The sequence below is a fragment of the Rousettus aegyptiacus genome, unplaced genomic scaffold (genome assembly GCF_014176215.1).
Source record: "Rousettus aegyptiacus isolate mRouAeg1 unplaced genomic scaffold, mRouAeg1.p scaffold_m13_p_8, whole genome shotgun sequence".
NCBI classification, from domain to species: Eukaryota; Metazoa; Chordata; class Mammalia; order Chiroptera; family Pteropodidae; genus Rousettus; species Rousettus aegyptiacus.
The window spans coordinates 29288225-29310931 of NW_023416311.1; the positions used below are offsets into that span (position 1 = coordinate 29288225).

General features: G+C 37.7%; 2 pseudogenes; one reads left to right on the forward strand and one right to left on the reverse strand.

Moving 5' to 3' along the window:
* Positions 1-3480: 3480 nt before the first annotated feature.
* Positions 3481-3596, reverse strand: LOC118607484 (annotated as a pseudogene).
* Positions 3597-14730: 11134 nt separating this feature from the next.
* LOC107499983 lies at positions 14731-15768 on the forward strand (annotated as a pseudogene).
* The last annotated feature ends 6939 nt before the right edge of the window (positions 15769-22707 follow it).

The following is a 22707-nucleotide window of genomic DNA, read 5'->3' on the forward strand; positions in this document are numbered from 1 at the left end:
CGCGAGAACTGTGAGTGTCCTCTCCTTGTCTCCGCCCCCTCTCTCCACCGCCTCCATGGCGGCCCGCCTCCCACACTAGATTGGTGAATCCTCGGAAATCGGGCTCTGACGCTAACTCTGATTGGCTGTGGAGGCTGCAAAGATAGCGCGCGAGAAATAGTGGTATCCCGCGCAAGCGCAACTCTGGTCCTCCCGACTGATGACGTTAATTCCCGCCAAATTTCAAAGACATTGTCACAGAGACGCTTTGCAGAGACGTGCAAAGCAGAAAAGGGGCCATATGAGGGGCCGAGGGGAGGAGGAAAGAGGGAGCTCTCAGAGGAAGGGAAAAAGGAGAGGGTGTGCTTTATAAATGCTATTTTACTTACTCCTACCCTATGCCATAGGAAATCACATTTTACAGAGAGTCTTAGATTATATAATTTGCGGTAGGTCACACAACTGGTATGTGGGGCTGCTAGGATCCTGGTCTGGATTGTCTGATTTTAGCAACCGTGTTTTCAATCACCACACTATCCACGAAATAGTATTTGACCATTCATTTGACAAACACTTATTGCCTGCCTACTAGGTTTCAAGCACTGTTCTAGACAACCAATCAAAATTCCTATCTTTATGGAGCTTACATTCTAGTAAGGGGAGACAGACAATAAACAACTTAAAGAATCATCAATTAGTGATAAATTCTAAGAAGAGAATTAAAATAAGGAATTGTGAAAGAGAGTGAGTATACTTTAGGGGTATTTTAGGCTGTTCAGGGTAACTCTCTCTAAAGCAGAGATATTTAAGCTGAGACCTGATGAACAAAAATGAGTCAGCCATGAAGAGGTCTGAGGAGGAGCAAGCCAGGAAGAGGGAAAAGCATATGCAAAAGCCCTAAAGCATGAAGAAGCTTGGTGTGTTGAAGCAGCAAAAAAGAAAGCTAGACTGACTGGAGCACGGTTAGTGAAGACAAAGTGGAAAGATTATACTGGCGTGGGACTAGATAATGTAGAACTTTCCGGACTTTGGTAAGGAGTTTGAATTTTCTTCTAAGTGTGATGGGAAGCTGCATTACTTAGAATTAGGTCCCACTATGACAGAAAACCAAAATAATTGGGGCTTAAACAAGATGAAGTTTATTTCTCTCATGTAAAAGTCTAGATAGGCATTCCATGGCTGCTGGGTTGCTCTACTGTGTAAGGGACCCAGACTCCTTCTATCTTATTGCTCCGTAATACATTATCTCCACTCCTAGGTTTACCTCATGGTCTATTCTAGCTTCAGCCATCATGTCTTTTAAAGCAGCAGGAAGAGCCTGCCCTTTATAAGGACATGCCAGGAAATAACACACAACCTCATCGGTCAGAACTCAGTCACAAACCACACCTGAGTACAAGGAGGGACTCTGGAAAATATATTCTTTATTTTGGGCCTCCATGTGCTCATCAAAACTTTAGAGACCCTATTATTGAGGTAAAGGAGAGAAAGGATATTAGTATAAAACCAGTCTCAGCCACAGAAGCCATTGGAGGGGTTGTGGCAGGGACGAGACATGATCTGATTTTCAGTTTTGAAAAAAATCATTTTGTCCACTAAATAGACATGGTTATAGGTGGGTAAGATTGGAACTAGGGCAAGTAAGAAGTGAGTTCAGCAGTCCAGGTGAAAGGTGATAGTGGCATAGACCAGGGTAGTAGGAGTGAGTTGGAGAGAAATGGATTGACTCAGGGAATGTTTTAGAGGTAAAATCCATAGGACTTGTTAATGAATAAAACAGGTAGGTGAGGGAAAGAGGGATCAATGGTAAACTCTCTAGAGAAGTGCCATCCAATAGAACTCTCTGCGATGATGGAAATGTTCGGTATCTGACTGTTTAATATGATAGCTACTAGCTACATGTGTCTATTGAGTACTTAAACAAGGCTAGTAAAATTGAGAACACAAAGTTTTTATTTCATTTAATTTTAATTAAATAAAATTTAAATTTAAATAGCCACACATGGTTAGTGGCTACCATATTGGACAAGGCAGCTCTAGATTTTTGTTTTGAGCAACTTGGTGGCTTATGATGCCATTTATTGGAAAAGGGCAGACTGTAACAGGAGCAGGTTAAGAGATGCCAATAGCTACATACTAGTAGTTTTACTTTAGACATAGTAATTTGAGACACTTGGGAAGCCTCTGAGGAGTTGATTAAATAGGTAGGTTGGTATATAGCCTGGATTTGTAGGATGTTTAGGAGTCATAGAGGAGTTATTTGAAGCCATGGGACTAGATGAGGTTGCTTAAGTACAGCACGTAGATAGAGAAGAGGGCCCAGAACTAAGCCCTGGTCAACCCAGTGTGTACTTTTTTCTACCTCTCTAGTTATCACAGCCACAAATGCACTTTAAAGTCCCTAAAAGGAGGCAACACCAAATCGCATCTAGATATGTAGATGTGACATCTCAGACCACTTTAAACGTTCCTTCTAAGTTTCAGAGTTTTGTTTTTAAGTGTTACTCATTCTTTCACATTAGCCAAGGGTTATTTCCTACCATCCTGAAACCTTGAGCAAATTGGTAGACTTAGCTACCCCCAAACCCTGATGTATACAATAGTGAAGGAAGAAAATTAGAATCTTAGTATGGATTGTAACAGTTTTCTGTTAATTTGTGCCACTGGGTGTAGTGGTGCAAGGAGGCACCCACCTCTGCCCCTCCTAGGCACTATCTGGGAGTAACAACCATATTTCCCCTTTATAATGAGAAGGAGCACAGCTAGCATAGGAACATCCTTTTCTGCCATTTTCCTAGTGGCAGAAGGAATCCCAAATGGCCTGGTGGAACCCTTATTCATTCCCTGGTGAAAATATCTCGCCCTTGGGCAGTTAAGTCAATAGAACACAAATGACTTGGGGGATGGGAAGCGAATATTTTTAGAGAGAAAAGTAAGAGCTGCCACCATCTACTCCTACCCAACCCTTGGTTTCTGGATCTCTATATTGGCTGAGGGAGAACTGACACTGCATTTCAGTCACTGTTTGAGATCACATATCACTTTCTGCAAGAAACCATCCTGGTCTCACAAGTGCAGTCTCCTGGATACTGCTAGATCTGTTTTCAGAACATTTCATTGTTCTATAAGACCAGCTGCTTCTGGTGGATGGGAAATATGATAATGGCCTATGGCTTGCCAACTGTCTTATTTCTTTCACTGGGAAATGAATTTCTTGGTTGAAGACAATTTTGTTTGGACCATGCTGTGTTATACAAAGTCAGTAATTCTAGGGATGGTGAAATAGTCAGAGGCATGACCTGCTTTGAAAGAAAACCCAAATACAGAATAAACGTTTTTTCCAGAGATATAAATAACCACACCCTCTATGAGACCTGATAGAGTTAAATTTGCCACTAGATTCCTGATAGGTTCCCAAGAAGCTAGGTGCTCTATTATGGCTTTAGAACTCTATCCAGCCTCCTCCTAAGTTCACATACTGTTTATTATTATTATTATTTATGCCTACAGCACCTGGTCTTCCTAGGTGGTCTCCCATCCAAGTACTAACCAGGCTCGACCCTGCTTAGCTTCTGAGATCAGACATCAGGCTTGTTCAGGGTAGCATGGCCATAGACCAGACATCAGGCTTGTTCAGGGTAGCATGGCCATAGACCTTGGACTATGGATGGCTCCACTGGGGTGTGAACCCCGAACCTTCTGCGTGTAAAGCAGATGTGCTAACCGCTACACTATGGAACCATGTCCTCACATACTATTTATAATACCTTTTTTCAGCTGATTTTCATTTTTCCAGGTAGTGACTACATTATTTTCAAATATTGACAGTTTTAACTTCTTTGTTTTTTTTCTATCTCTAATCACTTTCTCTTATCTATTTAAGTTCTTAAACATCTAGAAGTGATTAATTGATAATGGATATCTTTTCTTCTTCTATAAAGAAGTATCAGAAGAAACACTACGAGAAAGCTGTAGTTTCACTGACTGTGACTGTCTGCCCGGGTCTGGTGGTCCTTCTCATTTGCTAATTGGAGTTCTAATTAGAATGGACTAGAGCAAGGCACATAAAGCTTTCAAAAGGGGTCTTTAAAAAGTATTACCTGGTTCTTTGATATACTGTGCAAAAGCCAAGAGCTGGCACATGAGCCATAGGCAGAATATTTGAGGTGGCATATGCTTATTGCAGGCGCAGAGGGAGAGGGTAGCACACAGTCCAGCAGGCAATGGAGAAGCATGGCTCCACAGTGGCACATATACCAGTTAACATCTTAAATTAAACATCTTAAAATTCCTTACTTTGATGGCAATGTATATTTATTTCCCCATAAATCTTAATGTTGACTTTTGGGCCAACATAAATATATTTTATCATATTAAAGAAAAATTCATTTACTCTCATTTATTTATCAGTTTTACTGTTTTTTTTTTTTGCTTGCTTTCTAACTTAATTTCTGATCGTATCTATTCACTTATTTCTTCTGCCCCTCATATGTTTATTTTGTTATTTTTTCTAATTTATTGAGTTAGATACCTACTTATTTTATTTTAAATTTTTATTAAGGCCAAAAACATTTTATATTACTCTTAGCTGTAGCTCATAGCTTCTGATGTTATGGTGTTTGTTATTATTTTCTAAATATTCTGCATTTTAGTTTGTATTTTTTATTGACTCAAGAGTTTCTTTTAGAAAATGAACAATAAAAACTTTTAGGTGATAGGGACATTTTACTCCTTATTTTTAATATTAATGTCTAGTTGTATTACATAGTGATCAGAGAATGGCATATGTATTATTTCTACTTTTTCAAACTTACTAAGGCTTTCTTTGTAACCTAATATATAACCAACTTTTGTGAAGTTCCTCTGGGTACCTGAAACTAAGGTGTATCTGATAATACCAGACCTACCTTATTAATTATGCTATTGAGGTTATCCAACTTGTTACTTACTTATAGAGTATTTTATAATGTAAAGTCCCTCTTTTACCTTGCTGCTCTCAAGAGAGACACTTCCTCATGCAATGACTTACCTGTCTGATCATCAATTACCCCACTTTTTGTGCTTCTCGCAGTTAAACTAGGTCTAGGAAGCTTCTGCCTACCTCTATGCCTACTCAGTTCTCTCATTTCAAACACCTGAGACAGACCCCGAAATGGCTTTTGTGCTTCATGGTTTGCCCCTCACACTTGAGAAATGTATGAGAAATGTATGAGAAATGTATGCTCTTTTTTGAGATATGTAATAACAGTGACCTTGCTACCTTTCCTTCCACATATACCTCTGCTAGAATTCCGCTACTTTAGGCGGGCCTTCCATTTAAACTGTGGGTTGAAGCTTTAGCTATCTGTTTTTCTGAAATTGGAATTTGTATTTTTGTTTCTTATTCTCCCCTTTGCTCTTGGATAGTTGCAAGAAGGTAAAGGGGAAATGTTGCCTTTTATGCAATCATCTTCAAAATGGAACTTTCCATGGGTTTTTAATAAAATAATGATGAGCTAGTCTACTTCTGGGTGGTAACAGCATACCACACAGGACCATCTGTAGATCTGGCTAGAGTTCTTTTTACCCTTGTTTAATCATAGGGGATGCTCTCCCATGCAGCCATGGGCTCATATTGAGGATAAGTAGCAATGAGGAAAGTAAAAGTATATGTGACAGAGAAAGGGAGAAGTGTATAAAGATGTAAACAATGTACCCAAGTAACTTACTTAGGCTTTCAGATTTAATAATGGAATACTTAATAATGGTAAGTTTCTGGGTTGCCCAATTTTGAGATGAGATGGATTAAACAATGCTTAGTTTGGGTTTCATGGTAACTTTTTATCCAGACTTCAGGAGCAATCTAGGAAATGTTTCTTGAAAGGAGAATAGTTATCTGCTGAAATATTATCTTGCTTCTAAATCCTAGGGATCCACACTGTGACTCTGTTGGGTATGCCAAAGGTGCATGGACTAGACACCTCCAGCACCAGAGGGTTGGCAAGAACATAGGGCATCTTGCTCTTCAGCCTAGACTGATTTCAAAGCTTCTTTTTTTCTTCTCCTTTTTCTTACTCAAGTGGAAATATTTTTAGGCCAACCAGTAAATGAGTTAAAGAAGACCTCCTAAGCAGGCATACTCTATGTGTTTTGGCCATGGGCCCTTCCACAGATTCTTCTAAAGAAATCAGCCCATCTTCTTATGACCCCCACTGAGTGGGCAGTCCACTGTAGCAATAAAATTTTGTATTAAAGGTCCCTGGCCACAACTGATTGGAGGGTGGGAAGACCCAGGATTCTAAGACAGGCAAATCATACCATGGCCTGTGGCCTTTAAGTCTGATGTGAAAAAACAAGCAAGGAAACTTAAGCTGTGCCTCTGATGGAATAATAAGGACTTTATTCATTCTCCCATATTAAATGACTTAAAAATTAAGAAAGTATATAAAACAATTGTTTTTGGACATCGAACAATGGTTAGCCCAGGACAGTAGTCCTTGAGAAAAGGGAGAAGCATGAGATCAGCCCTGCCATTGCTCTAGCTTACTTCCTGGAGAGAGTTTGTAGTCTACAGTACAAGGAGGGAGAACCCACACAGAGCCCACTGGATTCACTGAGTTAAGGAGACAGAGCTAAAAATTCAATGAGAATGAGAGCTCAAGTTACAGGGAAAAGTATTGGTAAGAAAGGTGAACAGAGACAGAGAAAGGGCTCCTGAAATCTTCAGAGGGTTCATCTCAAGTCTTCAGCTGAGTACTTACCATCCATGTGTATGAAGAAACTACTCAATGACAGATAATGAACTACCAGAAAGGAACAGGTGAATCAATTTCTGGAGATTTCATAAGTCTAAGAATAGTTCACATTCCTAACCACCAAAATGGAGTAACCTCATAATACACAATCCATTGAGAGAACTCCAAAAAGTATTGCCTAAGTAGAATAGCCAAATTAGCCCTAAGCTAAAGGATGCTTTCATCTCCACTGACAAAACTTAAAAACAAACCTTGAAAAAATCACAAACCATTTCCAAACAGCTTAGCTGTATCCCAACAGAAAGGTAAAAAATATTCAAAGGAATACAAAGAAACCCAGCACTAAATATAAAATTCACAATGTCTGTCATTCAATAAAAGATATTAGAGATGCAAAGAATCAAAAAAACACAATCCATGGCAAGGTGAGAAAATCAAACCAAATAAAGAGATCCAGAAATGATACAGACGATAGAATTAGTCAATAAGGATATTTAAACAGCTATTTAAAAATATACTTCATATGTTGAAGAAGATAGAGGAGAGCATGAGCATGACATAGGGAGATAAAGAAGATATTAAAAGACGCAAATCTAAGTTCTACAAATGAAAAGTAAAATGTCTAATATGCAAAATACAGCGTGGAATTAACAACAGATTAGCTATTATAGAAGAAAAGATGATGAACTTAAAGACATACCAGTAGAAACTACTGAAGATGAAATATAGGGAGAAAACAAAACAAAACAAAACAAAAGACCCACAAACAAAGAGAACACCAATAATCAAGTAGATCTATTAAGAACTGATGGCAGCAGGTACCTCTAGAAGTGGGGTTAATGTGGAGACTAAAAATAAGAAGATGAATTTAAAGTCAGTTTTAAAAGGTTCAACAACAAAAAGACAAACTACCCAATTAAAAGATGGGCAAAGGACTTGAATAGACATTTCTCCAAAGAAGGTATACAAATGGTCAATAAGCACATGAAATATTCTCAACATTGTTAGTCATTAGGAAATGCAAATCAAAATAACTTCATACCCACTAAGATGGCTATAATTTTTCAAAAAAAAAAAAGAAAAAGAAAGAAAAAAGAAAGGAAGGAAAAAAAGAAATGATAGTTGTCAGTGAAGATTTAGAGAAATTGCTGATGGCGATGTAAAATGGTATATCTGCTATGGAAAACACTGTTAGTTCCACAAAAAGGGAAATATAGAATTACCATATGACTCAGCAGTTCCACTCCTAAGTATATACTCAAAAGAATTAAAACAGGTACTCAAATAAATACTGGTACACAAATGTTCGTAGCAGCACTACTCACAATAGCCAAAAGGTGGAAACAACCCAAATGTTCATCAGTGAAATGAGAGGATGAAGAAATTGTGGTATATATATATACGATGGAATATTGTTCAGTCACAAAAAAGAATGAAGTGCTGATGTATGCTACAATTTGAGGAATCTTGAAAACATTATGCTAGGTAAAAGAATTCAGATACAAAAAAAAATCATGTTTATGATTCTATTTACATGAAATATCCAGAATAGTTAAATCTGTAGAGACAGAAAGCATATTGGCAGTTACCAGGGGCTGGGGGAAGGAGAAATGAGGATTGACAGCTTAATGTCTACAGGGCTTTCTTTGGGGATGATAAAAATGCTTTAGAACCGGATAGAGGTGGTAGTTGTACAATACTATGAATGCATGAAATGCCACTGAATTGTGTACTTTAAAATGGTTAGTCGTATATGAATTTCACCTCAGTATTTAAAAAAGCATTAGACTAGAATCCCTCCCTATTCCACACCCACAGGTAGGTGAATGCTCCTTCTTTACCTGGTAAGAATATTGGAGGTTTATTACTATAGAAGGTAAAACAGGGTTTTTGGACCGTGGGACATAAGCCCAGTTGAGGGGGAGGATGCCTCATTGAAAATACAGGGATTTGAAGAAAGGTAGTGAACCAAATGTTGAAACTCCCAGCCCAGCTCCACCTCCACTTCAGTTCCCAGAATGCGAGTAGCCAAGTAGGCTTTTATCCTCCAGGCAGAAGCTTAGAAGTATTTTCCTGAAATATGACTAGCCTGGAGAACAGACTTAAAAATACAGCCTTTGGAGTTTCTCCATATAAATGGCTCAGCTAGATCACCCTACAGTAAACCCCACAGGGGAAAAGCTCCACCCAGGCATGCAGAGCTGCCAATCAGCTTTTAGTACTTGCTCTAGTGCCCTGCTAGGGATCACCAGTATTTCTGGTGATAGGCATTTCTTGTGTGAAAGGCATTTCTTGTGTAAAAGGCATAGATTTTTAAAAAGTAATAAATAAATAAGCAGCTTGAAAGAAACAGATCGTATACAGAGAGAAGATTTTACAAAAGAACCCCACCATAATTAATTAACATCCTTGGTGAGATAAGAGAAGATACTACTTTCATGGAACACAACTTAAATGCTATTAAAGACGAATATTCAGAGAACGAGATCTTGGGAATTAAAAACATGAATAAATATGAGAAGAAAAAAATGGTGGAAAAAGTATCACTAAAAAATTTAAGAGGATTTCCCAGAATGGAAGGATGGATGTGAGTTTCTAGATATAAAAGACCTATTGAGTGTCCCAGCACAATTGAGAAAAACTTAGAACCTCACCAAGGCACATCCTTGTGAACTTTAGAATAGTGGAGATAAACTATTATATATATATTATAATTTTCTAAAAGGACAAATAAATGATCCAAACTAGAATTCATAATAGCAACTCTGGAAGCTAGAAAGCAAAGGAACAATGCATTAAAAATTCTGTTAAAAAAAATCATTTCTAACCTGCGATTTCACACGAAGCCAACCTACTATTATGAATTACTCTGGAATAAAGACAATTTCATTAATTTGAGGTTCAGAAGCAAGTGACAGAAAACCCAATACAATATTACAATTTTCTTTCTCACATAAAAATCCAGGTCACTAGAGTGACTCTGTTCTATGAAACTTTCAGCAACCCAGATTCATTCCAGCTCCCGCTCTACCATGCCCAGGGGATGGCCTTCTCCTCATGGTGCAGGATGGTAGTAGCATCTGAGTACTAGACACCAGATGGAGGAAGGGATGATGAAGAGGGAATATTTGGAATATTTGTTTGCTAGCAATCCATTCAGGAAGTTTCTCAGAAGCTGCTGAGTAACACTTCTGCTTACATCCCATTGATCAGAGTTTGGTCACACAGCTACACATAGGGAGGCTGAAAAATGTAGAAATATAGGTTTTATTTTGGATGGCTTTACACCCAGCTGAAAACTCTATTACTATGCAAAATAGAAGATAAACATGGGTGGAATAAGTAGTCTACTACATATTTGAACATTTTCTGAGCACTCTTTTCAGAAACTATTGGTGGAGTATACTACCAAATTGAAGGGATGAAACAGGAAAAGGGAAGACTTGGGAACCATGAATGAGGATATCAAACATCAGAAAGATAAAGGGAATCCCTAGGGTGTTGGTGAAAGGAGATTCCAAGATGACAGCTGAGCTGTAGGCCTAGATAACAGCCAGTCCAGATTAGAGAAGGTCAGAGGTTCTAGAAGGGGTTTCTTTAAGAAGATGAAACTGATGAAAGACCCAGTAATTTACCTTCACTTAGCAGACACAGCAACAAACTTTTACACCTGCAACAATCTACTTCATATATTTGAGCATAATGAGAAGACATTTACACATCAGGCGTTCGATTGGGAATAAATACCTAAAAAGCTAGGCAAAAAAAAGACATGACAATTATTAACTCTAGGGAAAACAAATGAAAAAGTAATAACATTATAACATATGGCTTAATTGCGAATAGCATTTACATAGTTATAAAAATATAACCCTAAATATCTTTCTAATTAAAATGACATGGGAAATGTGTGTGTTTGTGTGTGTGTGTGTGTGTGTGTGTAATTGAGAGAGAGAGAGTATGTGTGTTTGGCAACCACATGGTCACCAGCCATGGGAAGTAGAAGAGAGCTAGATCTTATTGTGCACAATGGTAGGTCAACAGATAATGGCTAAAACTGAAAAAAATAAAGAATTCAAAATATAATCATATTATTTGGAAATATGGCAATAAATACCAAATACCAAAATAATCAACTATAAGAACTGAAAGTGTTTACTTCTGAGGAACTGGAAACAGAGAAGTGTTTCTTCTAAAAAGCCATTGGAAGTATGTAACTCCTTAAATGATGTTCATGTCAAACTTTATTAAAAATAGAACATAAACTTAAAAAAAAAACAAGATAATCAGCTTCTCTTTCTTGGGTATTTCAGGTGATATAGAATCGGAAGGAAACAAACCAGCGGGAATGGTAGACACTGGCTAAGCCACATGAACAATCTGGCATAGAAGATAATCCACAAATTCCTATCCCTGGAGTTTTTGTGGACTCAGAATTTCCTTGGGTTTCAGTCTATATGGAGCTTGACCCCACTATAGCCTCAGATCTAGGAAATTTGGTTTTGCTTATTTTCTCATCTATCTGTTTTCCTTATTTGAGTTTCATTGAGTGAAATTTTGTTTCTTGCAGTGAAAAAAAGCCTTGCTCTTTATATCCTCCCCCTCTCCTTTGTTTTGAAGGAGACATTCTATTATACTTTATTCCAATTATCTCCTAAAAGCTTCATTGATATGCCAGGTCCTTGAATTTCTGCAGGTTTTATTTTATACATCGTTACATTCATGTCTCAACTAGATATCAAAGATACTTGTTTCATCTTAATGTCTAAGGCAAATCAGCATATCACCAATGTAGAAGATTATGGTAACATCAGCGGGAGAGTAAATAAATATGATCAGCTATCCCTGTTTGCCAGGGACACAGGGGTTTTCTGGGACGCATACCATCCTGGGCAAACCCAATTACTGGTCACCACAGGTAAAGTGGACTAGGTCCTTGGGAAGATATGTTGCTATACCTACAAGCTAAAGACAAATAGCTTCTGATGGTTTGGGTAAAGAGAAACAGGAAAAAATAGCTTCATCATTTATCACATCCACCTAATTCACCTTGAGGTAACCCTTTATTTTCAAGTCCTGTCAATCTTTGGTACCAACAAATTTGGAGAACTGAATGATGTTATAGCAGCCTTTCTCCGAGGTTCCCATCTTCCTCTTCAAAGAGCTCTGGGTCTGTGACTCAAGGATGGTTACAGCCAGAGTGCCTGTGACTATGTAGTGTGCTGGCTTGAGTTACGTCTTTGTTAAGTTAAGGAATTATTTTGCTGTACAAATCAAACAGAACCCAGGCCTGCCCATCTGTTCTATTCCTGCCAACACTTCAAGCGGAAGCCAAAACCTCAACTCACTGTGTTAGGCCATATTTTTTGCATTGAAATTGTCACACTTACTCGGCTCTTGCTTTTTTTGTGGCCACAGGGAGGGGTGATATTCAAAATATTTAGCAGCTGGTTACCACATGGTCACCAGCCAGTTAGAATAGACACCGACTTTAGCACTAAGTCAGATTCCAGAAGCCCAACAGCTGTGCTGGGTGTTAACTCTTCAGTTTCAGAGATGAGAGGGAAGTCTGGTGGTCTGGAGGCAGATAGATGGGGTTGGAGGCATCAGGAGGCTCAAGGGAGAAACTTACCAACTGATAAGAAAGCATTTCAGTATTTCAACAACCAGTATGACCACAGGCAGAATGTTAGCCTGGCTTCAGCAAAGACCAGAGAGTGGATAGTCCACTCACTTTGATTTTAACAACTGCTTCTTCTTGGTTCTAACCACTTAGCTTCCTCCTTTTCCAATTTTGTCAGTAATTTCGTTTTGGTTTACCGCCCTCCTCCTTCCATGTTTCTGTCTGGGACAGCTCTTCTGGTGCCCTCCTCCCTACCACACACAACAAAGAAGCTGTGCTAATTCGTCTTTCATCAGTGGTGAATTTTTCTGAACCGTGGACAAGGGGAGGCAAATGTTAGCAGGTTGTTGGTGACATACTGTCATTCCTTTATACTTCAGTCTTGATATTCATTCATCTACAATGTGCCAAGAGCCATCAGGCTCCTCAGTCTCAGCTTGACAAAGAAGTATAATCAGCCAAACTGTGCAGGAAGAGAAGGAAAATGGGAGCGATGGAAACAGAGATTGAGAAAAATAAAGGGAGGGAAGAGGGGGAGAAGGAAATAAAGTAATAGACTACCCTCCTTTATTTATTTCATCCTCCTTGATTTTGAACCCATGGGATTCAAGTCCATGTAGTCACTCCTATGATGACTCCCTAGAAAATTCCTGCAATTCATTTCGCCCATAATTTCTCTTTTCTCTGCTCAGATTGTGCACACCATCTTTGGTTCCATGGTATTTCCAAATGCCTATGACCAGATGTTCCTCATTATGAGGTGGCTCATCACATTTGCTTGGCAATCAGGAATGCAGAAATTATGTGGAGGGGCTCAGAGGACTAGGGAGCTCCATCCCTTCACGATACTGCTCTTCCAAGTGCCAGGATTTCAGCCTTTGATAATCAAGGCCTTAATTTTAACCTTAGAAGCCCAGCACAGTTGTGAACATAGCAAATGCTATATAAGTTGGCAATTTGCTGTGTCCTTTTTTATTATAAAATATTTGGCAGAAAAATTTTATGTTAGAATATTTGAAAATATACAAAGATACATATTACATGTATTAACTATGATGTGTAAAAATGAACAGACACTGATAAACCTGTCCCTTGAGAAGTAGATGTGATAAATATTCACTTTGGGGATCTAATTTTCAGTGGTTTTCAACCACTGGCTAATAGTGAAAGATGTTTCCTGTTGCAAGGCCAGTGAGTGGCCTTGAATATTTTTATCCAATTCCACCCAGGTACCCTGGGACTAAAAGTTGTTCCTTTTCGATACAAATCACCTAATCCTGTAAAAAAATGTCCATTTAGCCACACAATCTTTATATTCCTTATTCCTTTAGAATGTCTCTCAAGCGGCGTTCTCAAACTGTGATGTAATTTAGAATCGACTAGAGAGCTTGGCAAAATCCTAATACCCTGGCCCTGCCCCAGAACAATTAAATCTGAGTCTCTGGAGATACAACCCAGGCATCTGTGGTTTTGAAATTACTTCCAGTGATCTAATGTGCTCTAAAGGAATGACAATAAAGTCCACCAAAGCTTTACTTTCAATGGACTTCATTAACTTATCAATCCATAGACTTCTAATTTCCTATTCAAGGATGCAAAGATCATCTCTGCTTCTTTTCCACTGTGTTATTACAGAAGGTTTCATACCTCTTCTGAGATTCTGTTGCTTGCAGCTATACTTCCGGAATAAACTTCTGTTTATTATGGTAGTTTGGATGTTTGTTTACAAGAAACAAAGTCTAAATGAAAAGTTTAAGGAATAAGGGGTATGGGTGTATTGTAGGGGCAAAGGTGGGCTGGAATTGAAAATCTATTCAGAATCTAAGGTTAGGTGGGGAACTGGTTACTGTCTTCTGTTTCTCATAGCCACTCTCATGACATCCTTCTCTCTCTCATTGTCACCTCCCTAACCACCAGGGATCTCATTCAGTTGGCTAATCATCTTCAGACTCAGAATGTCTCTATTAGGCAGCCCTTAGTCCAATCATCTGTGTTCAGGGTCCAGTTAGGATTACTCAAAGTCCAAGGCTGTAAGTAAAAGAATGGAAAAAGTTACCATGAAAATAGCAATAATAAAGATGGAGAAGCCATTCTAATATCAGACAAAATAGACTTTAAAACAACAAAAAAATGCTATCAGAGATAAAGAGGAACGTTTAATAATGATAAAGGGGCTAATCCATCAGGGATATATAACAATTATAAACATGTATACAGGTAATAATAGAACCCCCAAATACATGAAGTAAAAATGGACAGAATCAAAGGGAAAAATACACAGTTCAATAAAATAGTAGGAAACTTTAATACTCTGCTTTCAATAATAGAGAGAACAGAGTGTGAAACGATCTTTAGTTCTTTGAAAGAGGGTGGAAAAAAGAAACTTCTTTAAAAATGACAATGGCATCAGAATTCCTCAAGCAAGCCTAGTTTGTTGAAAATGAAGAGCAGGAATACATTAAAACCATGAAAGGATCCAAAGGTAGTGTCCCAGGTCAGTAGTGAGTCTCTATCCTAGCTTCAATCCATCTTCTGATGTTGCTGCCTTGAATAAACCAGTAACAGCTAAAAGTGTGGATGAAGCAACCATTATTGATATTCTAACTGAGAGAAAAACTTCACTTCATCAACAGATCAAAGCAGCATATCTCCAGGAAAAAGGAAAGCCCCTGGATGAAGCTCTGAAGAAAGCCTTTATAAGTCACCTCGAGGAAGTTGCTTTGACTCTCTTAAAAACTCCAGCTGAGTTGGATGTCGATGAACTTTGTTCTGTCATAAGGGCCTTGGAATTGATAATGACACTCTGAATGAAATTTTGGCATCAAGAACTAACAGAGAAATCAGAGAAAATAACAGAGTCTACAGAGAAGAGCTGAAGAGAGGTCTGGCTAAAGATATCACCTCAGACACATCTGGAGATTATCAGAAGGCTTTGCTTTCTCTTGCTAAGGGTGACCGATCTGAGGATCTTGGCATAAATGAAAACTTAGGTGATTCAGATGCCAGAGCACCATATAAGGCAGGAGAAGAGGGGAAAAGGGACAGATGTGAATGTGTTCAATACCATTCTTTCCACCAGAAGCTACTCCCATCTTCACAGAGTGTTTCAGAAGTATACCAAGTACAGTCAGCGTGATAAAATGAAGTTCTGGAACTGGAGATAAAAGGTGACATCGAGAAATGCTTCACAATGATCATGAAGTATGCCACAAACAAACCAATGTTCTTTGCCGAGAAGCTTCATCAGGCCACAAAGGGTGCTGAAATGCATCAGATGACATTGATCACAATTATGGTTTCTCGTTCTGAAATTAACATGAATGATATCAAGGCATGCTATCAAAAGTTGTATGTTATCTCTCTCTGCCAAGATGTCCCATATGAAACCAAAAGAGATTATAAAAAAAAATGCTAATGGTTCTCTGTGGATGACAGTAAACATTCCTTTGATGATCTCAAGCTTTTTGATCAGAAGACTTTTAAATCATATCTTTTCATTACATATTACAGACTTAAATAGGAAAGTTTCTTCAGCAGGATTAGTCTAGCTAACTGCTTTCTGAAACTATAGCCTATAAATTACTTTTATATTATAACTCCGTATAATAAAGATGTCTTTAAAAAATATATTTACCCCAACTACAAAATCTCATAATCAGGTGGTTCTAATAACATTGCTTGAGAAAGATGTTTATGTAACCGAAAGTAAAATGATTTTATGAGACAAAAATATAGAGAGAACAATTAGGCAGAAGATCAACAAAGAAATAGAAGATTTGAACAACAGTATAAACTAATTAGACCTAATAGACACCTATAGAATATTCTACCCCCCAACTGCAAATACATATTTTTCTCACATGCACTTGGAACTTTCTTCAGGATAGACTATATGTTAGGCCATAAAGCAAATCTCAATAAATTAAAAAAAAATTGAAGTCATGCAAAGCATATTATTCAACTGTAATAACATGAAACTAGAAATCAATAATAGAGAGAATTTAGACATTTCACAAATATGTGGAAATTAAACAATAGTCCTAAATAACCCTGGGTCAAAGAAGAACTCACAAGTGAAATTAGAAAGTACTTTGAGGTGAATGAACATGAACAATATACCACAATTTATGAGATTCAGATAAAGCAGTATTTAGAGGGAAACTTATAGTTGTAAATGCCTATGTTAAAACAAGGAGGGAGATCTGAAATCAATAGCTAATCCTCCGCCTTAAAAGGAGGTGACAACAGAAGAGAAAACTAAACCTAAAACAAGAAGAAGGAAGGAAATATGAAGTTTAGAGCAGTAATTAATGAAATAGAGAATAAGAAGACAATAAAAGAAAACTTTGAAACCAAAATCTGCCTGTCTGAACAGATCAACAAAATTCACAAAGCTTTAGCTAGACTGAGCAAGAAAAAAAGAGAAGAAAAAAGGGCATTACTGCTGACCTTACAGAAATAAAAAGGATTATAAGGGAATACTATGCACAGTTATTTGCCAATAAATTAGGTAATTTAAATAAAATAGACAAATTCCTAGAAACGCATAAACTAGGGAAATTGAGTCAAGAAAAAAATATATAAAATCTGCATAGACCTGTAGCAAGAGATAGAATTACAAAACAAAGCAAAACAAACTCCACACGAAGAAAACCCCAGGCCCATATGTCTTCACTGGTGAATTCTACCAATATTTAAAGAAGAATTAACCAATTCTTTACAGACTCTTCCAAAAAATAAAATAAAATAAGAGGGAACACTTTCCAACACATTCCATGAGGCCAGTATTACCCTGATACCAAAATCAGACAAAGACATCAAAGAAAAGAAAGCTGTAGGCCAATATGAATATGGATGTGAAAATCAACAAAATATGAGCCAACTATGTCCAGAAACCTATAAAAAGGATTATATGTCATAGCTAAACGTAGTTTATCTGTGGAATGCTAGATTGGTTTAACATCCAAAAATACACTGTATCAGTAGGCTAAAACCCAAAAATTCTGTGACCATATCAATATATGCAATAAAAGCTTTTGATAAAATCCAACACCCCTCATGATATAAACACTTAAACAAACTAAGGTTCAAGGGAACTTCCCCAATCCAATAAAGGGAGTCTACAAAAAACCTACAGCTAAGATCACACTTAATAGTGAAAGACTGAATGCTTTCCCCTTAAGATAAGGAACAAGACAAGGATGTCCTCTCTTATAACTTCTATTAAAAATCATACTGGAAGTCTATCCAGGGCAATTAGGTGAGAAAATTGAATGAAAGTCATCTAGACTGGAAAGGGAGAAGTAAAATTATTTCTATTAACAGATGACATGATCTTGCATGCAATCTTTAGAAATCCATTAAAAACTATTAGAACTAATAAATGAATTTAGCAAAGTTGCAAGATACAGGACCAATAGATAAAAATCAATTGTATTAATATATGCTAGCAATGAATAGTCTGAAAGTGAACTTAAGAAAACAACTCAATTTACGATATCATCAATAAGAATAAAATACTTACGAATAAATTTAACAAAAGAAGTGCAAAGCGTATACTCTGAAAACTACAAAGCATTGTTGAGATAAATTTAAAAAGAATGAAATAAGTAGAAAGACATCTTCTATTCATGGATTGGAAGACCTAATATTGTTAAGATGACAATATTTCCCAAATTGGTCTACAGAGTCAATGCAATCCTTATCAAAATCCTAGGTGGCTTCATTGCAGAAATTGACAACCTGATCCTAAAATTCATATGGAAATTCTAAGGACTCAGAAGAATAAAACTATCTTGGAAAAGAATAAAGTTGGAGGACTCACACTTTTTGATTTCAAAATGTATGACAAAACTACAGTAAGCAATACAGTGTGGTACTCTCATAAGGGTAGACATAGATCAATGAAATAGAATTGAAAGTCCAGAAATAAACCCTTATACTATGGTAAACTGATTTTTGACAAGATTGCCAAAAAAATTAAATAGAGAAAAAAGTCTTTTCAACAAACTTTAATAGGACAACTGAATACCACATACAAAAGAATTAAGTTGGACTCCTAATTCATACCATATACAAAAATTAATTCAAAATGGACCAAAAACCAAATGTAAGAGCTAAACCTATAAGACACTTAGAAGAAAATATAGGCATAAATCTTTGTGACCTTGTGTTTGGAAAAGGTTTTTTAGATATGACACCAAAACCATAGGCAACCAAAGAAAAAATAAATAAATTGGACTTCATTAAAATTAAAAACTTTTGTGTTTCAAAGGGTATCATCAAAAAAGAAAAGACAGCACAGAATGGGAGAATATTTCGGCAAATCATATATCTAGAACATATAAAGAACTATTACAACTCAATATTAGACAAATAACCCAATTAAAAATGAGCAAGGGATTTGAATAGACATTTCTCTAAAGAAGATAAACAAATGACCAATAAGCACATGAAAAGCTCAACATTGTTAGTCATTAGGGAAATGCAGATCAATGAGATACTCTTTCATACCCAGTAGGATGGCTATAATAAAAAAGATAGATAATAAGAAATATTGGTGAGAATGAAGAAAGATTGGAACCTTCATACACTGCTGGGAGGATTGTAAAATGGTGTGGCTACTTTGGAAAATTGTCTGGCAGTTACTCAGGACTCAGCAATTCCACTTCTAGGTACATACCCATGAGAACTGAAAACATATGTCCACACAAAAACTTGTACACGAATGTTAATAACAGCATTATGCATAACAGTCAAAAAAGTGTCCAAACATCCATCAACTGATGAATGGATAAATAAAATGTGGTACATCTATGCAATATATTATTTGACAATAAAAAAGAACAGAGTACTGATGCATACTACAATATGAATGACCCTTGAAAACATTCTGCTAAGTGAAAGAAGCCAGACACAAAAAAAGACCACATATTGTATGATTTCATTTATATAAAATGTCAGAATAGACAAATCTATAGAGACAGAAAGTAAATTAGGGGTTGTCTAGGGCTGGAAGGGGATGGGGACATTGAGGAGTGACAGCTAAAGGGTATGGGGTTTCTTTCTGGAAATATAATAATGTTCTAAAACTGACTGTGGTGTTTGTTGCACAATTCTATGAATACACTGAAAACCATCAAAATGTATACTTTAAGTATGTGAATTATATATCAATAAAAGCTGTTACAAAAAAAAAAAAAAAAAAAAGACCAGGCTGTTTTTCTCTAGCAGTTGGGAGCAGTGTAACTGGAAGGTATCATGAAGATATACAGCTTGCCCTAGACAGGAGGCCAAGATGGGGAAGGCTGAGCTACGGCAGTGGCAATGGAGGAGCTAAAATCAATAGCAGATGGTGATTTACGCACATGGAGATTTGAAAGAAAAGATCCAGTAAGACTCTACCTCACTCTCCATGTTCAATTAGTTACCAAGTCCTTCTGATTCCTATCAGATATCCCTGTTGCCTATCTCTCCCCCTACTATGGACTGAATTTTGTGTTCCCCCTAAAAATTCATAAATTGAAATATTAACCCCCAGTGTGATTATACTTGGAGGTGGGACCTTTTGGCAGAACCCTAATGAATATGATAGTGTCCTTATAAAAGAGACCCCAGAGAGCTCACTCACCCTTTCTGCCACAGGAGGACACAGCAAGAAAATGGCTATCTATGAACCAGGAAGCAGACCCTCACTATAGACATCGTATCTTCCAGCACCTTGATCTTGGACTTCTCAGCCTTCAGAACTGTGAGAAACAAATTTCTGTTGTTTATAAATCCCTCAGTCTATGCTATTCTGTTATATCAGTGAGAACGGACTAAAGACACCGCCCCCCCATTCAAGCCATTTTATAAACCACCACCATAGTTTCCTTCCTAAAACTCGAATCTAATTGTGTCACTTTATTTCTCAAATTCTTTCAAAGAATCTGAACCTAGTTTATAGCTCTCCCACAGCCCCTCTCCTCCACCGTGCACAAGCACAAACACATCCTTTATTACAGCCACATCCTTTGCTCACTCTGTTCCTTCAAGTTGGAATGTCTTTCTGCCTCCACATCTACAACAAAGGTTGAAATTATCTTTATTCTTCAAGGCCTGATTATGATTCCACCACCTTCATGTAACCTCTCTCTCTCTCTCTCTCTCTCTCTCTCTCTCTCTCTCTCATTTTATTTTTCCACTCCTGGAGCACACAGGCTGGTAGAGGAGATAAATGAGACAATTGAGTTTTTACTTACAATGTGATACTTTGGCTGGTAGGTGCATAGTGTCCTAGGAGGACAAGGGAGGAAGGTAGAAACTGTTCAGTTAGTTTCAAGATTGAAATTCCACACTCAAGTTGATTTCCCAGTCTGAGGGCTTAGAACTTGGTGAGGAGGCATTGATTTAATCCTAATGGGTACATTTCCACTAATTGGCTATTTTCTTAAGAGCAGGGGCTGTTTTTAATTTCTGTACCTACAGCACCTAATAGAAGTCCTGGCCAGAAGTGGTGACAATAAATATTTACCGAAGACCGACTGAATGAGAAGGGTTGTCTAACTCACCTTGGAGGAGGGGCAGGAAGTACTTCCTACAAGAGATAGGAAGTGGGTAGAAATGAGCCAGAGAAGTTAGGGGAGGAAGGGGGCTCTAAGTAGAGGAACATGAGCAGAGGAAGGCATGAGAAACCTGGCCCCATCAGGGAGTTGGAAGGGAGTGTGCAACCCTGAACCAGAGGGTTTGGAAAAGAAGGCAGAGAGAAAGCTGAAGGGGGCCAGATCAAGAGGGCCATGAATATCATGTTGATGAATTTGAAATTGATACAAAGAGCAGTGGGAACTACTCAAGGGCTTTATGAGAAGACTGCATGGATGTGAGTGAAGTTAAGGAGAGAGAATCTAAATCCATAGATTCCAAACTATTTGGAGGACTCTCCCTTCTTAAAATTTCAATTTAATTTGGTTTTGAAAAAAACACAGTGCAGTCACATGGTTTGAAATCCAAAATATGCTAAGGGTATGTTGTGAAAAATCTTACTTCTTAGCCCTAATTTCCAAACTGCATGATCCCCAGCTCTTGCTCTGGGGGAAACCAAGTGTACTAGGGTTTCCAATACCCTTATGGGAATATATACAATTTGTAAGCATTGCTTTTTCAACTTGCTTTTTTCAGTCAACAATATATGTTGGCAATTGTTCCACAGTAGTCCCTAAAGAGCATCTTCATTTCTTTTCATGGCTGTCTCATATTCCATTCTATGGATATTCCATAATTTATTTACTTTTTGCATATGTACAAGTATATCTGTGGCCCTAATTTTAGGGGCACCTCTTTAACACCAAAATGTTTCATTGATCCCTGTGAAGATAGTTGTGCTGCCTGTTGATGGAAGAAATATGCATTACAAAAGATTGCTCTGAATTCAGAAATATGTTATTAACATGTTATTAACATGTTATTTATATAAATTTGAAGCTATGCATATGAGACATATTATTTATTCTGTTCATAGACAATACTCAGTATATATAGATAGATTCCAAACCCCTCATTCCCTAGCTGAGTGTTTCCCCCTGGTTCCCTGCCTCCTATTACAGGACTTCATGTCTGAGTGGTTTGGGGGGGAAGCAGAGGGGGGAACACAGAATGTTGTCCAGGGCTTCGGTGGAATGATGACACCAGGGGAGCAGCAGGTTTAGGGAAGGCATGGGCGCATGATTTGGGCATGATGAGTTTACTGTATCTCTAGACTATATATGTTGGAGTTTAAGTTCTGCAGATTATGCAAATATCCCACCCAAAACTTTGAAATATCCTAACCAAGCCTGAGGGATTATCTATGAGATCTCATTTGGAGATGAGATCAGACAGCCTGGATGCTCTGTCCAAGTTTCTTGAATTCATTCTCAGAAGGCAGAGAAGGTTTGACTGCCCCATAGACAGAAGGATTAAATTTTCTAACATCCAAGTAATACCTAAATATTTTTTGAGTGCCCCTTAATGTAATTAAATATTATGTAATGCAAAATGGTTGTGGTGGTCCTAAGATATGTCCACAAATTCTGTTATGCGCCTTGCTCCAAGAAGTAAACTCTAATTCTCCTTCACTTGAATGCATTCTAGGCTTACAGACTCACTTCCAAAGAATAGAATGTGATGGAAATGGCAGTATGTAACTTCTCAGGCTTGTTTATAAAAGACATTGTTCTTCCACCTTGCTCTCTGTTCCCCATACTGCCCATTCTCGGGGAAATCAAGGTTCCTTCCAAGCAGCATGTTGCGAGGCCCACACTGGGAAAAATTGAGGCCTGTGCCAATAGCCAGCACCAACTTGCCTGCAGTGGGTGTGAACCATCTGGGAAATGGATTCTCCAGTCTCTGTCA